General features: G+C 37.9%; 1 pseudogene; it reads left to right on the forward strand.

Annotated features, from left to right (window-relative positions):
- Positions 1-12,526: 12,526 nt before the first annotated feature.
- On the forward strand, positions 12,527-16,253 carry LOC149251482 (O-fucosyltransferase 38-like; annotated as a pseudogene).
- The last annotated feature ends 6,400 nt before the right edge of the window (positions 16,254-22,653 follow it).

A 22,653-nucleotide genomic window follows, 5' to 3' on the forward strand; every position in this document is an offset into this window, starting at 1 on the left:
AATATCTCAGGATTACACAAAGCTTTAGCTCACAAGCTATCCAACTCTCAGTACAATCCCTTACTACTGCTCATAGACAGAATAGTCAACACATATGCCTTCCTTCAATCCTCCAATCCTCTTATTTCCTTGCACAGTTTCTCCTGGGTCCTCTGGCTGCAACCTGTGTGAATAATCCTGTCACACACAACACTGACCTCTGAAATAACTCTGCAATCCTGAAGGAGATAAGTTCTACATGGATGAGTTTCCTATATAGGAAAATTCCTCCAACTGATAGTACATTGTCCCTTCCTTTAATCTCAATTGGGTCTTTCTCTGAACTGACATGCATGAGTTATTTATGAGATAATATTCAATTATCTGGAGAACACTAGTTGCATGCATGCATGCATTAACTGACTGAACTCACAATTAGTTCCTCCAACTGTTTGGAACTAATTTAACTGGACTTAACTCAGTTAACAGAGCTAACTAATTACAACTCAAATACAACTCACCCTTATCTCCTTAATTAAGGGATAACTTCCTCAATCAAAGGGATAACTGTTGCATGTCTTCACATAGACTTCATGTTTGATTTTCTCCAACTAATTAACTCAAGATAAATTAATTAATTATTTTTCAAATAGCTGCTAAGACCAAATTCAAATTTTAATTCTCAATTTTGATTCAAGGACTAATTAAAATTGGAATATATCCTGAAATGCTATTTATAGCAATGCTATTTTTAGCATTTCATTTTTTTTGCTATTTCCAACAAAGTTGGAGTATATCTTGAAATGCTATTTATAGCAATGCTATTTTTAGCATTTCTTGTTGCTATTTTCAACACTCCCTCTTAACAAGAAAGGTATTCAACTAGAACCCGATCCTGAACCTTTGGAATGTTTTACGTGCAACACTTTTCTCAAGTGTTGTTGCTCCAGCAACTCTAAAAACAAAAAATATCCAACCTAAATCAGAATGATGCCTTTGTCATCAAAGTCTCTGACTACCATTGCCTCTGTTGACTGAAAACTTTGTGCCTCTGTTCTCTTTAGTATCTGACTGCTCTAGCCTCTGTCACTTTGATCTCTGTCTGCATCAATCACACTAATTCCTCCTGCTGCATTAGTGCTGCTAGTGGTCCTATCTCCCAGCACTGCATCCACACTACATCTCCTCTCATCATGTTGCATCGTGCTGCCCACTGCCGCACTGCAAATTTTACTGAGAAGTAAGTAACTGATCTCCCAACTGACCTCCCTATTGGGCTAGAAACATCCTCTCATGCTGAAGCTTCTTTTGCTGCTCCTTCCACATCTGTCTCTACCCACTCAGCCAATCCTGCTACTCCTCATCAGGGCTCATGTAGCAAGGTATAATCAAAGAGGTTGGGTACCTCAATGATCCTGCCCCTATTCCAGCCTTCTTGGGACTATCACTCCACATTTCCTGACCTCCCACCTGGAGGTATGGATGCATGTGATCCCTTTGCCCACTTGGCTCAAAATTTCCCCCTACTGGAGGTCTCTACATGAGTGAATGCCTCCACTCGGTCTCCTCTCGGCTTCTCCAGTTGTGGCTGCTCCACAACCTCCTGAAGCTGCTTCACCAATTGTGGCTCCTCCACAATTGATTGAGACTTCTTCTGGCGCTGCATGTTGAGAGGTAATGTACTCTCCCTATCAACCACAAAGTCTCCAACAATTGCCTTGCTCCTCATGGCTTTGCATGCATCTTGAACCTCAAGAGCATAGAGGTTCTTGACTCGTGAACCGATCTGCTTCACCTGTCTCGTGGTGATGTGTCTAAGGAAAACCTTTCCCTTACTGAAGACTACATCATAGCCTTTATCTTCCAGCATCGTGATTGATACCAAGTTCTTCTTCAGTCCTAGCACATACTTCACATCTATCAAGGTAATGCAAGCTCCATTCTCCCTCTGAAAAGAAACCGTGCCCACACCTGAAACATTATACTTTTCTTCATTACCCATCACTATGAGTATCTTGAGGTCTTTCTCCTCTAAGGTACTGAACAGACTCTTATCACCAGTCATATGGAATGAGGCTCCACTGTCAAGAAACCAACCACAACCCATCATCAATGAAACCATGCATGCGATGAGGGTAAAATCAAATTCGAATTGAGAGGCCAACACCTCACCTTCAGATCCTTCCTTGGATCCCATCTTGGATTTCTTCAATGGATAATTTGTTGCATAATGGCCCACCTCATGACAATGAAAGCATTGCACTTTCGATTTGTCAAACTTCTTCCCACCATGGGAAGAACTCGATTTGGGATGAGAATCCTTCTCCTTCCCTTTCTTTTCCTTACTCGCTAAGGCGCAATTTTCTTCATCCTCCTTGTATGAAGAACCATCTCTGGTGCTTCTTCTTATCTCCTCCTACATCAAATCCGACCAAAGTTGTTCCCAATCTGGCAGTTTCTCTCTTCCATTTACTGAGTCTTGGTAGTTATGCCAGCTCTTAGGAAGGCCGAGGAGAGCAAGACTCACCATGTCATCATCGGTTGTCGAGATCCCTACACTTCCAAGCTCATCCCTGCAGGTGGTGAGCTTGTTCAGATATGTAGAGATCGTGTTGCCCTTTTCACACTTGATTTTCCGAATCTTGTCTTTCAGCTCTAGCTTCCTCTGATCACTATTGTTCCGATATAGATATTTCAATGTTTTCCACATTGAAAACAATGTCTCCTTCCCATGGAGACTCGAGACTATGTGGTCTCGAACTCCCTCCAGAAGGATTCTCCTCGCTCTAACCACACATTTCTTCCATTCTGCCAATTCTTGGGCATTAGCAGTTGCTGGCTTGGGGACTTCTTGATCAATGAAGTCCTTCAAACTATTGTCCTCTAATACCACTTCCATGCGATCCTTCCAGGCTATATAATTCGCGTTGCCATCAAGGGCAGACTTGAGTCTTAAATCGTTGAACACCATTGGTGAAATTTGAGATGTGATAAGAATTAGAATTTTATAATCATGAACTTCAAACTTCGAACTTCTCCCTTCTTTCTATAATGTTCTTCGCTTTGATCACCTTTGCTCCGATACCATGTAGAAATTCTCATTGTAGAAATTTCACCGTAGATCACCTGATAATGCTATGTAATTAAAGAAAAATACTTGATCTACTTCTACTATCAAACATTGCGGAAGCTTAATCAATTTGAGAAAGATCAATCAGAACACTTATAAAAGAGAAGAAGAAATCATACACATGAAACACAGAAGAATACTCAGGGGAAAGCCTCAGCTTAAAACCCTGCTATCTGTATTATCATACAAGTGGAAATATCTCAGGATTACACAAAGCTTTAGCTCACAAGCTATCTAGCTCTCAGTATAATCCCTCACTACTGCTCATAGACAGAATAGACAACACATATGCCTTCCTTTAGTGCTCCAAGCCTCCTATTTCCTTGCGTAGTTTCTCCTGGGTCCTCTAGCTTCAACCTGTGTGAATAATCCTCTCACACACAACACTGATCTCTAAAATAACTGCGCAATCCTAAAGGAGATAATTCCTTTTGCATGGATGAGTTTCCTAGTATGAAACCAGCTCAAGAAAAGATAGAAAAGAAAGATCAACGCCTTAGAATTCAGCCTCTTCGAGGGGGCAACCTCCTTTACATCACATAAATGAACAATTCTTGGATGATACAAATGACAAAACCTCCTTTCTATATATAGGAGTCTAAGGAGTCACAATATAATCCAGCCGACCTAACAATAATAATATAAAGCCACAAAAATAACAATAGAGGGATTTTATGGGGCACAGAAATAACAATATGGGGGTAATAGGGGCACAACAATATAAATAAGGGGTATAACTACAATAGTAATGGGGTAATCACTAGTACTATAGGGACCCAACATGCCCCTCTCCTTCAAAAAAGTGTTGTCCTCAACGCTTGAGCAGTTCTGGATACTTCTGCATAAAATTCTCATCCTCCCATGTGGAATCTTCAGCGGATAAGTTCTTCCACTTGATAAGATACTCTGAAATTGATCGATTTCGTAGCTGTCGAGTTCTTGTTTCTGTGACTGCTTCCGGTTCCAATATAATTTTTCCTTCCTCGTCAAGTTCTGGAAATATTGTTTGAACTGGGAGCTTGTCGCCTATAACCTTCTTTAAACATGAAACATGGAAAACTGGGTGCAATCGAGAAGCTGCAGGAAGCTCCAATTTGTATGCCATAGTACCAATCTTTTCCAACACCTTGTACGGACCATAATACTTTGGTGATAATTTATTATCCTTCTTAGCTTGCTTTAGGGACATTTTCTTATATGGTTGTAGTCGTAGGAATACCCAATCACCTACATCAAAACTTCTTTCACTGCAATGTTGATCTGCCTGTTGTTTCATTCTATTTTGTGCCAACACGAGGTTATCCTTTAAGAGTTGGAGGACTTGTTGTTGATGTTCGATGTGATGTTCCACTGCCTGAACCTTAGAATTTTCTCTTAAATATGATGTGATTGATGGTGGTTGGTACCCATAAAGTGCCATAAATGGGGTCATTTTTGTTGCTGTATGGAAGGAAGTGTTATACCACCATTCAGCCAGAGGCAACCATTTGACCCATTGTGTCTATTTATCAGATACAAAGCAACGAAGATATCCTTCCAAACATTTGTTTACTATCTCAGTTTGCCCATTAGATTGAGGATGATAAGATGAGCTATGAGCTAACTGAGTACCAAGACAAGAAAATAATTCTGTCCAAAAATTTCCAGTGAAAATGGGATCTCTGTCACTTACAATAATCTTTGGGTTTCCATGTAGCTTTTGAACTGTTTCCATAAATGCAGTAGAAACTGTACTGGCTTTAAATGGATGTGATAATGCACAAAAGTGTGCATACTTGGTAAGTCTGTCAACTACCACCATGATGACACTCTTTCCCTCAGACTTGGGTAAACCTGTGATAAAATCCATTGAAACCTCCTCCCAACGTTGGCTTGGAATGGATAAAGGTTGTAATAGACCCGGTGTCTTAATTGTTTCAACTTTATTTTGTTGGCAAACCAAACATTCCGCCACAAACTTTTGAATATCTGATTTAAGGCCATCCCAAAAAAATTCCTTCTTAACCCTGTGGTAAGTTTTTAAAAATCCTGAGTGCCCTCCTAAGGGAGAAGTGTGCAATTCCATAAGAATCTTTTGTTTTAGCTGGGAATTCTTACAGAGGTATAAGCGATCTTTGTACCATAACGAATCATTTTGCCAGCTAAATGTATCAGAAGTACTGGAATCTTGTTGTAGCTTTCGAATAAGTGCCCACACTTCTTCGTCATTCTTCCATTCCTCCTTTGCTTCGTTTATCCAATCTGGTTGGATAATAGAAATGGCACACAACAATGCTTCCATATCCTCATCCTTTCTTGAGAGTGCATCTGCCACCACATTTTGCTTCCCTTTTTTGTAGATGATTTCAAAGTCATAACCCAACATCTTTGTGACCCACTTTTGTTGCTCTTCAGAGGATAATCTTTGTTCTAAAAAGTATTTAAGGCTATCATGATCCGTTTTTACCTTGAAGTGTCTTCCCATTAGGTAGGGTCGCCATTTCTTAAGTGCATGGAGTATTGCCAACATTTCCTTCTCATAAATAGCTTTGCTTAAAAACTTTCCCTTGATTGGACGACTTTCAAAAGAAATGGGTCTTTCATCTTGCATTAGAACAGCACCAATTCCATTTCCTGAAGCATCACATTCCACAATAAAGGTTTTTGTGAAGTCCGGTGTAGCTAAGACCGGTGCTTGGCACATTGCCTCTTTAAGATGTTTAAAGGCCTTTGTTGCTTCCTGAGTCCATGAAAATGAATCTTTCTTCAATAATGTTGTTAGAGGTGCTGCTATTCTCCCATAATTCTTAACGAACTTGCGATAATACCCTGTCAACCCAAGAAATCCTCGCAGATGCTTTATGGATGTGGGGATTTTCCATTCCTTAATGGCTTTAATTTTGCTAGGGTCTACCTTAACTCCTTCATGAGATACAATATGACCCAAATATTCCACCTCCTGGACTCCAAAGAAACATTTGGATCTTTTTGCATATAATTGTTTCTCCTCCAATAGTTGTAGCACCTTGTCAACATGTTCAACATGATCCTTCCAAGACTTGCTGTAGATTAGTATATCATCAAAAAATACTAACACAAATTTTCTAAGGAATGGTTTGAAAATTGAATTCATCAAACCTTGAAATGTTGAAGGTGCATTGGTAAGGCCAAAAGGCATGACCAAAAATTCATAATGACCCTCATGAGTTCTAAATGCCGTTTTCGGACTGTCTTCAATCTTCATTCTGATTTGATGATATCCCGAACGAAGATCCAACTTGGTGAAGTAAATTGATCCATGCAATTCATCCAGTAATTCATCAATGACAGGAATGGGGAACTTATCTTTAATAGTGAGCTTGTTGAGCTCCCTATAATCTGGACACATGCGCCATGATCCATCCTTCTTGTGCACCAATACTACTGGAGCTGAGAAAGAACTTTGACTCGGTTGAATTATACCAGCCTCTAGCATTTCTGCAACCATACGTTCAATTCACTTTTTTGGACATATGGATATCTGTACGGCCTGATGTTTGGAGGAACACTTCCTGGAATCAGATGAATAGCATGATCATGATCACGCATAGGTGGGAGACCTTTTGGAGTCTCAAATACCTTGGAATGATTGTCCAGGACTTTTTGGAGATCTGGAGAAATAGATGATTCCAATGTGGAAACATCTAGCGAACATAATTGTGCAATTACACCTCTTTGCTCCTTTTTTAGAAGCTTTGTCATGCCATTAGAGCTGATTATCTTTCCTGGTTTCCCTGCAATACCCCTTAATTCAACTTCCTTTCCTTCCACAAAAAATTTCATGAAAGGTTCTTGAAAATTAAAAGCTATTGTACCCAAGGATTGTAGCCATTGGACTCCTAGTACAACATCAGCACCTCCCATTGGAATGGAAAGCATTGGGCTAGTCAATACATATTCTCCCATGGATAGCTTGATATTATGGCACTTTCCAGAACAATTTATTGTTCCTCCATTTGCAATCATCACTTGACACTCTGGTGCTGGATATAGGAAGCAATTCAATTCTTTTGCTACCCTACAATGAATAAAATTGTGGGTGCTTCCTGAATCAATCAACACTATTACATTTTTCTTCTTGATTTGTCCTTCTATCTTGATGGTTTGAGGAGTGGTAATTCCCGCCAATGCATTACAAGATATGGTCGGATTTATTTGTTCTTCATCTAGGCTTTGTTCCTGAAATATATCCTCTTCTTTTGACCTTTCTTTCTCCTTTTCTTCTTCCTCTTCACAATCTATGTAGAATAATTTCTTCTCAGCACACTTATGACCTTTTGTGTATTTGCTATCAAAATTGTAACAAAGCCCTTTTGCTCTTTTTTCTTCCAATTGTTGTGGTGTCAACCTTGTAGGTTGTGGAAGACTATGGGCAACAACACTTCCGTCTTTATAGTTGTGAATGGTATGCTTCCTAGTTGCCATAATTTTGCTTTCCATTTTTCTTGCTAACCTGAATGCCTTCTCTAATGAATCAGGTTCCCAAAGGTGCACATCATGTTGGATATTATCCTTTAAAGACCCTATGAACACATCAATCCTATGCTCCTTTGGAATATCTTTTACCCTTATGTTCAATTTTTGGAACTCCTCAATGTGCTCCATTAATGAACCCTTTTGTTTGAGACTTATCAATTGGCTAAAAAAAGTGTTGCTTTTTGTATCCTCATAATGTGCTACCAATTCTTCCGTAAAAATTGCCCAAGTGATAAATTGTTTACGAGAACAAAGCCATTGATACCATACAAACTGATTTGGTTCCAAATATAAAGTTGCCATACGTACCTTTTGTGTGTTTTGCACATTATTGAGATCGAAGAATTGCTCCATCTGTAATATCCATGTGGCGGGATCCTTGCCATCAAACTTCCTCATATCGATTTTTGGAACATGGTGAGTCTTCGATCCAACATTAGAGTCTATGGAATCATGATTAACATTTCTTTTGTTCTCATCATGAGTTTCCTTTAGTACTCTTTCACCCTTAGTGACCATTTCTTGTAGCAACTTATTCATATTTATCTTCAATTTGTCCATGTTTGTCTTCAAATCTATCTTCAAATCATCCATCTTAGCTTCCACGTCAATCATCTTAGCTTCTATGCCTTTCTTTAAATAGTCCATCTTAGCTTCTACACCTTTCTTTAAACCATCCATCTTAGCTTCTGTTCCTTTTTGTGCAAGGGACAGTTGTTGCACTTGGTCTTGTAATTTTGATATATCATGTTGCATTTCTTCCTCTTCTTCATGAGTCATGCTAGAGCTTTCAGGTTCCTTACTAGGTGTTTGCATTTTCTTTCCTCGGGGCATCAGTTACCGATAATAATGCTCTACTATGCCCTTTGAATTCCTTCAAAATAAATTTTCAAACCAAGCTTAAGCAAAAATTTAAGAAAATCTACACACCTTTTTTCACTTTGTAGGAGCTCGATATTGCCTCTGATGTATCTCTGTACTTTCCAATCATCTACTTCTGAATTTGTGAGCTGTAGTAGCCCTCTGTGTCCTCTTTCCAATGCCACAAGTCTGACCCAAATTGGATTCTCCAAGGAAGAGTTATGTGAAATCTCCCACAGTGACTTGCTTATAGACTAGTTCAGTAGAGCGAACTTGTACGACGTGCCACGAGTCACTGTTTTGACCTTTGGATCTGAAACACTCATACAAGAAACTACAGTCCGTCCTCTTTCTGTACCTTTTTATGAAATTTCAATCCGATCCTCAGAGAGAACGTTATGACGATTTTCCCCAGGTCACCTGTTTTGAATGTAATTCAGGAGTCTGCAAAAAGACCAACTTCCTCAGATCATATCTCCGAAAATATCGCGCGAAAAGCTCTTAAATTCGGACCCAAGGTTCAGCACCAATTCTTCTCAAATGGTTTTTTTTTTCCACTTCTGAAACGTCACAGAAAAAAAGTTATAGCGAAAATGCCAGGATGACCTGTTTGGAGCAGCGAAACCCTAGAATCCAAAGCTCTGATACCAAATGTTATGAAACCAGCTCAAGAAAAGATAGAAAAGAAAGATCAACGCCTTAGAATTCAGCCTCTTCGAGGTGGCAACCTCCTTTACATCACATAAATGAACAATTATTGGATGATACAAATGACAAAACCTCCTTTCTATATATAGGAGTCTAAGGAGTCACAATATAATCCAGCCGACCTAACAATAATAATATAAAGCCACAAAAATAACAATAGAGGGATTTTATGGGGCACAGAAATAACAATATGGGGGTAATATGGGGCACAACAATATAAATAAGGGGTATAACTACAATAGTAATGGGGTAATCACTAGTACTATAGGGACCCAACATTTCCTATATAGGAAAATTCCTCCAACTGATAGTACATTGTCCCTTCCTTTAATCTCAATTGGGTCTTTCTCCGAACTGACATGCATGAGTTATTTATGAGAGATTATTGAGTTATCTGGAGAACACTAGTTGCATCCATGCCTGCATTAACTGACTGAACTCACAATTAGTTCCTCCAACTGTTTGGAACTAATTTAACTGGACTTAACTCAGTTAAATGAGCTAACTAATTACAACTCAAATACAACTCATCCTTATCTCCTTAATTAATGGATAACTTCCTCAATCAAAGGGATAACTGTTGCATGTCTTCACATAGACTTCATGTTTGATTTTCTCCAACTAATTAACTCAAGATGAATTAATTAATTATTTTTCAAACAGCTGCTGAGACCAAATTCGAATTTAATTCTCAATTTTGATTCAAGGACTAATAAAAATTGGAATATATCCTGAAATGCTATTTTTAGCATTTCTTGTTGCTATTTTCAACCTTTCCCCCCTTTGTGAGCTGAAAGGAGAGACAATCATTTGCACTCGATTTCTGAACTCCCCCCTTCAGGTGTTGGAGGGTTTCACTGGTGTACTCCCCCGTTCAACTGCATGAGAGTACTATCTTCATTTTTACCGTTGGCTACAATATGTGTGAGTGAATTCGATTGTAAAACTTATACAATCTTTTGACTGTGGATGACCATTCCCAGGGATAAATCCATGAATAATTGATCTTCAATTGGTTGATTGTTGTTGTTTGCTGCATTGTGTTGATGAATGATTTGACTTGCCACAATTGTGACAAGGATGGAGATCAAAACAATGATCTTCCAGATGACCGGTGCTTTGACAATGAAGGAATTTTGGTTTGACTACAACTTCAGGTTGTGTGTAGTCCTGTTTGTCTTCAAATTTTTCAGAACTAGCCGATGTGATTTGTGCAAGAAACCTTGCACTGACAAACTTAATGGGCCTTGAATAATCTAGGATATGCAATTTTGTGTCATCTTTGACATATCCTAAACCTCGTCGATTTCTGTTACTTTGGACTTCTTCCCATGACTTGATGATTGGTTTGGAAGAAAGTTGAACTGGATCAGGGACCACTTCTATACTTGAAGTTGGTTGGATTAATGACATGGAATCATCAGTTGTATTTGTATTGTTCAAAGACTTGGAAGCATCACTCTTCTCTAGAAACTCAGTTCTTTGTAGTTGCAACTCCAGTTGAAGGAACTCAATCATTTCATGTCCATGTTGAAGATGCACTTGAATATCAACAAGAGTTGTTTTGCTAATGTTCACCATGTCGCCAGTTGACGATAAAATCAAATTGTTAAGAATTTAGGACAGTTGAATGTGTGTCGCCATGTTAGATTGCTCACTTTGAACTCAGGCTCGCTTGTACTATTGCTTATTGTTTATGCATTAAACACTTGGTAGAGTTTTATAACTCGGTTGCTTGAACTCTTGATTTCACGCTTGCTTGATGACAATCGCTTTGCTTGAATGCTTCACTGACACTTTGTGAATGCTTCAATCAACTTCACGTTGGTTCGTTTGTTGTAGATGTCGTGCTTTGAACTTTTGCACTTGATTTTGAAACACTTGCTTGCTTGGTTGTTTGAATGACACACTCGCTTGCTTTGTTGTTTGAATGACACGCTCCCTTGATTTATTGCTTATTGCACTTGCATTAAACACTGGCTTGATTTGATGCTCACTTGAAGAATAGAATACTAGAATTCACACTCGTTTGATGATGATTGCTTACTGGATGGATTGCTTGAACTTGCTTGATTGATTACTGACACGTTGTGCTTTCTTGAATGTACTCACTGAATCTGCTGATTTTAAAAAAGGAAGGGTGTCGAACACTGTCAAAAATGCGCCCAAGAGACAAATGACAAGTTCAATTTTGATGACTCAATTGAAGACTTACTTGACTTAATGTATTCACCTTAACAATTCAAATTAGGGTGTCGGTTACAACCGAAAATGCACCCGTACAATTCAGTTAAAAAATGTTTATCTGCAAGTGATACAAAAAGTGTTGATGATGTTGATGTCGTCTTGGCTTGAAATGCTTGATTTTGTAGCATCCTTAACTTGATTGCTTTGATTACATGATGTGAAATGTTCTTGCTTGGAAGATCATCTTATCAAGTTGATGATGTGACACTTTGTGCTTGTGTAGTTAAGCTTGATTAAGCGCTCTTATACTTAAGCTTGCTTATGTGCATGTAGTTGTTTAAGCATAATACAAAGAGAGCGTTCCGATAATTTGAATACAAGTCATGCACACGCATTCATTACACACGGTTTACCTAAGATCCCCTTATTCAAATTCGGGTGGATCTAGGACACAAGCACCACAAAAAATTATGATTTTATTAATTACTGGAGTACATCATTCTTCAATGTCACAACTTTGTTGTGGAAACTTCTCAATGAGAATGTCACACTTGCAAACTTTGGAAGAAAATTGTCTTCAAAAACTTCTTGCACTGACTCAATCACTCTCATAGTAAAATATTACTTTGTATTACAATAACGACTTTCTCTCAAACAAATTCACTTATCCTTAAGACTTCACAAAATCACTTATTACTCCATTACATAAAAATTACAAATACTTGTCATTATTGTTCGCGCTCCCAATTTATCAAGCTGCATTCTTATTAGCCCCTAGAAATGTTATGGATTAGATATCTAAACTTTTAAGAGATTTTTTATGGTAGGGAGGGAAAGGTAACGAAAGAAAAATGCACTTAGCTAATTGGGAATTGGTTAAAAGGCCGATCGCAGAGGGTGGCCTCCAAATTCGTGATCCCTCCCTCGTTAACCTTGCATTGGGAGGAAAGCTCCTGTGGAAATTGGCACATGAGCCCAACCATCTGATCAACACTACTCTGTTGTCCAAATACGCTCACAACCCGTCTTTCAGAAATCTGCATTTTGACCCCCCTGTCAACAGCTCGCAGGTCTGGATTTTGCTGTAAAAGCAGTATCTTCTTCAAAAAATCACTGTACAGAGTGTCGGGCAATGGAAAGCGAACCAATTTGTGGCATGACCGAATCATGGGGCACGATCCTTTGGAGGAGAACGAGGATATATCAGACCTTAGAGACTGGTTGAATCGTGTAGGTATCAACAACTTATATGACCTCTCTGTTTGGGATCACCGGGGAGAATGGGCCGGATGGGACTTCCATGGTGTCCTTGTCTGGTTAACGCCCCAAAAAAACCTGCTTATCGATCTGTTGGAAGATTCTACTCCTGAAAACCGATACATGAAAGACAGTTGGGCTTGGGGATCGTTGGGCTTGGGGATAGTTGGGCATATACTCCATAGTAGCAGGCTACAAAGCTCTTCAGGACTCAAAGAACACTAGTCTCACTTTGGCCTTTTGGAAACTAGTCTGGGACAATCTAGCTCTTCCAAAAGTGAACTTCTTTTTCTGGACTCTGGTCCATAACAAACTTCTAATAGGAGACAATTTAGAGAAAAGGAACATTGTAGGGCCTCATAGGTGTGAGCTATGCAGAAGCAACCTTGAAACTGCCCAACATTTATTCTTGGATTGCAATTTTGCTAAGGAAGTGTGGGGTCTTACTCTTTTGGATCTTCAGATATCCGCTTTCCCTCATAGTACTGTTGCTGATCTGTTTGCCTCTTGGAGCAATTTCTATCCTCATAGCATCCCCATCAAATCTTTCTGGCATAAAGTTTGGACAACTATTCCCAAATTTGTTTGTTGGTAGCTCTGGTTGGCCCGTAATGATCAGATCTTTAATGGATTTTGACATTCCCCTCTACAGGTCGCAGTTAAAGTTAAGGCCTTCCTCTTGGAAGCAGCCCAACAACAGTTTTTTAAAGAAGATTCATTGCTCCTACCCGAAGAAAGGAGATGGCTTCGCCCCCTCGAGCCTTCTCCTCGAAAGTTCCTTCTCACTCCTCAAACAACAAACCCAGAATGGCGTAAAAGAGACTCTGAGGATTCTTTCATAAACTAGTGGAGGTCCAAAAATCTAACCACAATCTTCTTCGATGGGGCCTCCAAAGGAAACCCCGGGATTGCTGGTGCTGGAGGGGTCATTTATTCTTCGGATGGGAGTTCAAGAGACTGCTTCTGCTAGGGTTTAGGCCAGAAAACCAACAACCAAGCAGATATATTTGGTCTTCTCAAAGCTTGCCTCATAGCAAGAGAAAAGGGTGTCAAATACCTCCAAGTTTTCGGAGATTTTGAGATTCTAATAAAAAAATTAAACTCGGAGGATCTCTTCAGCAATGCTAGTCTCAACAAAATTCTGGGCAGATCGAAAAGAGTCCTTCAAGATTTCACCTCCTACAAGTTCTATCATATCCTCAGAAACCTGAATGGTGAAGCGAACCAGATGGCGAACAAAGGATGCTCTCTCATGAAAGGGCAGCTAATTATAAACGACGACAATTCCTTTCAAATTCCTTGAAAATGATGCAACTTAAAAGCTGAATTTGTTGGATGTTTACTTTGTAATTGGGGCTGCCTCGGCAAAGACCCCTCCTATCTTTTTCAAATAAATAAAACTTATATCCATTACAGTTAAAAAAAAATAAAAAAAATTACAAATACTCCTTATCTCTCCAAAATGTACAAAAATCACTTTTTACTTCTCACTCCAAATGAAACTTATCACTCCAAAATTACAACAAAAATAATTTCACTTTATCATTCCACAAAATCACACCTTATCTCTCCAAAATAAAAATTTAATGCACCTTTATCTCATCCAAAAATTCTATGATCACTTATGTCTCCAAAAACAAAAACATTTACAAAATTTTACACCTTATTACTCCACTTATAAAAAATACCAACATTTCTTATCTCTCCATTTCAGAATATCAACTTACCAACACTTTTTATCTCTCCAAAAATACCTCCCTGAATCAAGCTTCAGTTCTTCACAATCTTGAAGTGTCTGGAAAATTTTATACATGCATGACTTTGGCGCCCGAGAAAATGTAGCAAAGACAATAGGCCTTGCCCTTCTTTCAATTTCTTTTAAAAGCTCATAAAAAAAAATCAATGCCAAAGATGTTTCTTGTCTAGGGAAAAACATATTCAAGAGATGTTAATGGCAGACTAATGAATCCCATCCGAGGGACTGATAAAGGTGAACGTAAGGGTCCTAGTGCCGTCGTTTGCTGAACATCCATGCTAATTCAACCACGAAATGAATTTTGGATTCAGAAAGATTAAAAAGGGAATCTGTGAACAACTTCAAAGTCCATCAGTAATATAAGGCATAATCAAACATCGTTTGCTGGAATACAACTGGATGGTTTTTTTTGTCATAGTTGTATTGTTTTCCATCAGATATTCAGCCTTTGCAAAAGATAGCAGAAGTGGAACATCAGATGGATCCGAAGAATGGGGTTATATTGAAGTCAGGCCAAAGGCCCACATTTTTTTGGTGGCTTTATCGCAGTCCAGAACGTAGAACAGATTCATGGCACCTTATTCTATGGTTGCAAGATGGACCGGGGGCTTCAGGTGTTGGTATTGGAAATCTTGAGGAAATTGGACCACTATACACACATTTGAGACCTCGGAATTCAACTTGGTGACAAAAATAGCATCTCTTATTTGTGGATGGCCCTGTTGGTACAGGTTTTAGCTATGTAGAAAATCACAGATTGGCAGTTACATCAGACGGAAAAGCAGCAAAAGACTTGTTTACTTTTCTGAAAAGATTTTTGGAGACAAATAGGGATGTACAAAACAACCGTCTTTTCATTGTTGGTGTATCATATGGTGGAAAGCACACAACCATTCTAGGACTTTAAAACAAAGGTTGCAGAAAAGAGGCATGGCTCAAGAATGTTAAGATAATTCGAATTGACAGAAATGGCCTCCTTACCTCCAGCGTGATTTACCTCCAGCGTGATTTACCTCCAACGTGATTGGAAGTAGATTTATTAAGTGCTAGTTGCATTTTGCCCCACATATTGAAGCAATGGGAGAATTATTAGTTGAGAGGATGAGATCATATGGCCCATACATTGCCTCGCATTTACGCTATGAGAAAGACAAGCTGGCTTTCAGTGGAAGTACCTATGGATTAACGGGTGCTGAAGCTGATGAACCAACGAGCACAACAGAGAGCACCCCATACTGGAAGGTCAAGGAGATAAATTCCATAGAACAGAGGGCTAAGGGACTATGTCCTCTTACTCCAAAAGAGGTTGGCATTTTCCTTGAGGCTCTTGGTTATCCACCAAGCACCCCAATCTATATTGCTGTTGGATAGATATATGGTGGTGATCATAGAATGGCTGAGCTTGCATCTCGGTTTCCAACATTGATAAGAAAGGAAAAATTAGCTCCTGCGGAGCTGACTCCTTTCATGTCCCATGCAACCCAAATTTATATTATCTCAGTAGAGAGTAATGTATTTGTTCCTTCATACTCTGGCAACATGGCACGAGCCGTTGAAAGTCACCGTCGTTATCTGGGGCATAGCAAAACAATTATTCCTGACATGAAAGCTCTTATCCCACTGTTCAACAAGATAGACAGTGGACAACTCAGAGACAACAAGCGTCTTTCTGAAATTATTACTGAAATCCACAAGAAACGACAAGGGTCACCTAGAAAATGAAAAGGCCCTATTTATGGAACAAGAGGAAGGGAGAGGTTCCTTACATAAGAGTGATTCTATATAAACCCTTTGCCAGATTGTCTGTGTCAGAATGAATCTTCTGATAATCCTGTGGAGCATCGATGTACAGGCTTGAATACAACTACTGCTCTCATTTGAACTCAATCTCCCTGATACATGACTATGTTGGGCACTTAGGTGTTGGCTTTTCACATACAAATGGGCAGCATTCTTGAAAGCAATTGCATAAAATAGTTCATCGATCTTGTTTAGCGGTCCCATGTTGGCTTAATTCGCTCAACGTCCTTCAAGAGACTCATACCTGTAAAATTGCATCCTCATCGAATTTGTTGGCTTTGATACCACATGTAGGGAATTAAATCAACTAATACACATGAAAAAATACCAGAGAATATAAATGGTGGAAAAGGCCTCAGCCTTACTGTATTCCTCACACTCTCAACGTAATGTACAAATAATGTTTATAATACACAGATAAATACATGAGGAAATTTGTCTCAAGATAGTACGTCTATCTTGGACACTATGGTTGAGAAAATATCTCAAACATACTAATCTAGGAGCCTAACTAGTTAGAGAGAACCTCTCAACCAACTAGGCCTAAACTGACTCTTACCCATGAGGAACAAACTCAATCTACAAAGTTAGGATTAAATCCTAACTTTCATGATTTTAATTAATTTAATTACTTGGACTTAGAATTGTTTTAACATATGAGAGTGAGGCTAACAATACTCAATTAGGTCATAGCTTATCTTATCATCCTCGACATGAAAATTCGGATAGAGAACAAATGTTTGGAAGGATATCTTCGTTGCTTTGTATCTGATAAACAAATACAACGGGTAAAGTGGTTACCTCTGGCTAAATGATGGTATAACACTTCCTTCCATATTGTAACAAAAAATGACCCCATTTATGGCACTTTATGGATATCATCCACTGTCCATCACATTGTCTTTAAGAGAAAATTTTAAGGTTCAAGCAATGGAAGATCACATTGAGCATCAACAACACGTTCTCCAACTCTTAAAGGATATCCTCACTCTGGTGAAAAATCGAATGAAACAATAGGTAGTTCAACATCGCAATGAAAGAAGTTTTGACATAAATGAGGGGTATTTTTACTGCTACAACCATACAAACAAATGTCCCTCAAGCAAGCTAAGAAGGATAATAAATTATCACCCAAGCATTATGGTCCTTACAAGGTGTTGCAAAATATTTGTACTATGGCATACAAATTGGAGCTACCTACATCTTCGTAAGTACACCCAGTTTTCCATGCTTCATGCTAAAAGAAGGTTATCAGTGACAAGTTCCTAGTTCAAACAGTATTGCCAAAACTTGATGAAGAAGGAAAAATCATATTGGATCCTAAAGAAGTCACGGAAAGAAGAGGCCAAGAACTACATAATAGATCAATTTTAGAGTATCTCATTAAGTGGAAGAACTTACCTGCTAAAGGTTCCACACGGGAGGATGATAATTTTATACAGAGACATCCACAACTACTGAAGCGTTGAGGACAACACTTTTTTTGAAGGAGAGGGGCATGTTACGTCCCTATAATACTAGTGTAATCCCCTTATTGTTATTGTTAGAGTAGCCCCCTATTGAAGTCCACTATTGTTATTGTTGTGCCCTTACATTATTATTGTTATGTAGGCTCTAATTTAGAATCCTATATATACTAAGGAGGTATTTTCATTTGTATCATCCAAGAATTGTTCATTTATGTGATGTAAAGGAGATTTCCCCCTTGAAGAGGCATATTTTCAAGTCGTTGATCTATCTTTTCTTATGTTTTGTGATTTGGTTGCATAAAAAAACATTTATTTTAACTTTGGTAGTTTCCATATCATGGATAATAGCTCTAATTTCAGAGGTTAGGGAATGGGGATCATCATATTTCAATTACAGAGTAAAGAGTTTGATCATAAGTTGGACTACTTCAAGCTCGAAGGGTGAGTCATGTAAGTCTTTCGAATTCTTTAAAGAACTAAAAGCATTTGTGAATGGTGTAATGTAATGACTCAACTTTTCATTTACTGATGCAACAATCAAGGCATAGGCATTGTTGTTCTTATTTTCCCATATGGAATGCTCTTTGTGAGATGTGGGATTTTCATGTGGATTTACAACTTCTCCTTCACATACTCCTTTCCACAATTCATTGAAAGTGAGGGTATGTTTTATCTTTATGGACCATGCATGGTAATTTCTCTTTTCCAATGAGAACTACTCCAACTATGGAGATGAGTGAGTGCATTTAAAAAAAAACTATCAGTTGACATTTTTTTTTTGTATTCAAGCTTCTGTGATCCATAATGAATTAAGCAAAGTCTTTCGGTAGAAATCACATAAGAGAAATTTTTGGCCGACGCGTTTCGAACCAATAAGTGTGGTTCATCATCAAGACCAAATGAAGAGGCACACCATGGCAAAGGCTTAAATAAAAAGCAATGTAGAGATATAATTTCAAGTAACGGCTATATTTGAACAATAATATTTAAATTATGACATTGATTTATTAATATTTTAAAAACAAATATTAATAAGTAATGGCTAGTTTTTGAAAAAAATATTTAAATAATGATATTATTTCATTAATTTATTAAAAATATTAATAGGTAACGACTAGTTTTTGAAAAATAATATTTAAATAATGATATTAGTTTATTAATTTATTAAAAATATTAATATGTAACGACTATATTAAACATATAGTTTTTGAAAAATAATATTTAAATTGTGATATTAGTTTATTACTTTATTAAAAACAAATATTAATAAGTAACCGCTATATTAAACAACTAGTTTCTGAGAAATAATATATATATATATATATATATATATATATATATATATATCTATATATATATATATATATATATATATATATATATAGAGAGAGAGAGAGAGAGAGAGAGAGAGAGAGATATAGATATAGATATAGATATAGATATAGATATAGATATAAATATATATATTAAAGAAGGGGAGTAAAAAATTATAAAAATGAGTGAATGGAAATGGTTTCTGTAACCACATCACCCCATATTTATCCAATTTAACCTACTCACCAGGGTATACATGAGATGAGAGATACTATACGAGACCCAATTTCCAAGATGCACTTATGGAGAATGGGGTCCACATGTTCATAACTGACTGCAAACACCCAATGACACATGATCACACTGCTATCAACCTAACTTGACCCAACATTATTTATTTTTAGTTTCGTTTCCTTAAATTTAACATAATTTTCTATTTTTGGTAGTTTTTCAAGGTCTAAACTCATGAGGTCATTTTGAGGGCTTAAACAACATTTTCAGGGAAAACAGAGAGACCAGAAAAGTTCTACAATTGATTTCACAAATTATTTGCTTGAATTCCTCGTGGAAATATTTGAAACGAGGTATTATGATAGTCAAATGGAGATCGTATGCCAAAGTTACGACCCCAGGAAGTTGGAGGTCCAAATTACTCATTTATACAAACACTTTGTGTACATAGTACATGTAGGTTATAAATACATATATGTTCACTAATTCAATAAGTTCACCATAGAATCATCAAGAAGGATCTATGCCCTCTCCACATAGTTGCAACAACACTTATTAGTCCATACATTCATCAACCAATCAATAACTAAACAATTCATGATAAGAGCCATAAATGATACACATCATATAACCCATATAACCAAGAAATAACTACCATAGGAATCATGGCAACTCAATTATAATATCACTAATACAACCACTAATAGTATTCATGAATCACAATAGAAGAATAACTCTTATTATTATATGAAAATACCAACCATGTCAGGGACTTCCACATACCACCCGACCACAAATTGCACTGAACCAAATCTCTCTTTTAGCCAATCAACTCCACGTCATATTCCACGCATGAATGTTGGATCTCATAGAATAAGCAAAGATGAAACCAAACTATGGCTTCGAGAGGCCAAACCACCTCAACCCTCACCTACAGTGATCCACCTCTACGGTTGGACATCACTAACTCCAACTAGATCTATCTCTACCCAAGTTGTCTAGGGCTCCAATAACTAGTAACTCAACCCACAATCTTCCATGGCTCCAGAGTGTCTGTCCAACCTGACTCAAGGAATTGTAACTCAACCCACCAAGGGCTTAAGATTTTTTTTCCCAACCTAGGCTCTAGGACTAGTAAATCAAACCAAGTTGTTCCAGGGCTTCAAAAGTATTTGTTCCAACCCACAACCATAATGAACATGAGCACCAACCAGAAAACAATCAAGTGGAAAAAAAAACCCGCAAAACCATGGTTATCTAGGAAATGACAAGGCAAGACTAAAACCATTATCAATCCAGATAAATCTCCATGCCAATGATAACACATAACCAGAAAGTCACATGCATATACCCTGCATCCAGAAATCATCAAGGAAATCACACATGCAACCTGATACCTGCAAAGTAATCCAGCTATAGTTGTTGATCTAATTGTTCCCTTGCACTTTCCTACTTTCCTTTGCCTTCTTTCTCTATTCCAAGTGAAAACTAAAGTGCTCCAAGCATGCTCCAAGATTTCTCTAAGTGTTCATGAGTATGAGAGAATGATCGAATGGAAGAGAGCTCTAAAACTGAACTGACAAAAAGTTGTGAACTGATCCTCAAAAGCCTTTTTATCATTGAGGCCTCTATTTTCTTTATTTTCTCTTCAATTTCCCTCTCATGCAGATATGTGTCTCTTCACCTTCATTTTCTTCTATTTTTCTTTATTTCGTAAATAAAATGTCAATTATTTCCACTGTGCCTTTGTCAATTTCCATAGCCATAAATTAATCCCAAGTTATGCCTATCACTATGTTTTGCCCAACATTCAACTTGGAATAGTGTCCCATGACCTTGGTATTATTTTATTTGCATGGAAAATCAACTAGGGTTGTTACAAACCCCACCCCCTTAGGAGAACACCGTCCTTGGTGTTCTATGACTCCTATGATCAACAAACCATTGAAAACGAAACATACTTCCTATGGAGCTTTATAACATTGTTCGATGCAATATTTATAATGAACGACAACTGTAAACCATGACCAACATAACAAACATGACAATCATATGACTTATTGTAGCTTTATAACACAACCCATTGCAACATCAACAACAACATCCATATATATACATATACATATACCAAAAAATCATTTGCTTGAACCATCAAATAATAAAGGATATAAAGCCCACATCTCATCAACCATCTCCCATGTACGTTCATCAGACCGAAAGTGTTTTCACTGCACTTTAACTTGTTTGATTGCTTGGCTCCAGAGCATGATTTGTTTCTACTACAATAAGCATTGTGGTTATGGCTAGAATTTTCCGTTTGGTTCCACTTGCAATACAGAGTCAATCACACGATCAACATCCTGGACATATTTCTTAAGCAATGAAACATGGAAAACATCATGGAATTCCACTGTCAGAGGTAGTGCAAGTCTATAGGCCATTGGTCCAATCCTCTCAAGGATCTCAAAAGGCCCACAATGCCGAGATGCTAGCTTGGCACATGACCCAATCCTCAAGGAGATCTTCTTTGGATTGATGCTCAAGTACACATGTTCCTCAACATGAAACTCCTTAAATACCCTGGGTCGATCTGCATAACTCTTATGCATGTCTTAGATTCATTTTGATAACCTACATTTCCTATTCCATCTCTGCCAACATATCTGGTCTAATCAATAACCTTTTCATTAGATCACTCCCACTGATAGGAGTATTACAACTTTGCCTATAAAGAGCCTCAAATGGACTCATCTTCAAGGACTCGTGATACCTATTGTTGTGTGCAAACTCTACCATTGAAAGATACTATTCCCACTTCTGATGCTGATGCATGAGATACATCCTCAACATGTCCTCAAGAATCATGTTAACCCTTTTTGCATGTCCATCTGTCTATGAATGATAATCTGTACTGAAGGCCAAATTTGTGCTCAAACCTGCAAACAACTTCTTCTAAAACCAGGAAGTGAACTTGCCATCTTCGTCGGATACAATATTCTTAGGTACACCATGTAATCTCACTATCTCCCTAATGAAAATATGAGCTACCTCACTAGTTGAATTCATGAACTTAACCACAATGAAATGAGCTACCTTACTTAACATGTTAACCACAACCATGATGGAATCATGCTGCTTCGATGTCCTCGACATACCTATAATGAAGTCCATGGAAATGACCTCCCATTTCCACTATGGAATTGGAATTGGCTGCAATAAACCACGTGGATGCTTACACTCTATTTTTACCTGCTGACAGTGCAAACATCTACCAACAAACTCGACCACCTCTTTCTTCAAGTTCAATCAATGGTAGATCCTCTTCACAACTGTTAAAGTTTTTTGATATCCCGATTGACTTGAATATAACTTGACATGAAATTTCCTTAAGATAAGCTTCTTGAGATCACTGTTGTCCGACACATAAATCCTGTTCCTGAATCTGATAGAGACATCTGGCATGAGGT

Source organism: Pinus tabuliformis, chromosome 7 (genome assembly GCF_031772625.1).
Source record: "Pinus tabuliformis cultivar Carrire ecotype Pingquan chromosome 7, CPIR1, whole genome shotgun sequence".
In the NCBI taxonomy this organism is placed as follows: domain Eukaryota; kingdom Viridiplantae; phylum Streptophyta; class Pinopsida; order Pinales; family Pinaceae; genus Pinus; species Pinus tabuliformis.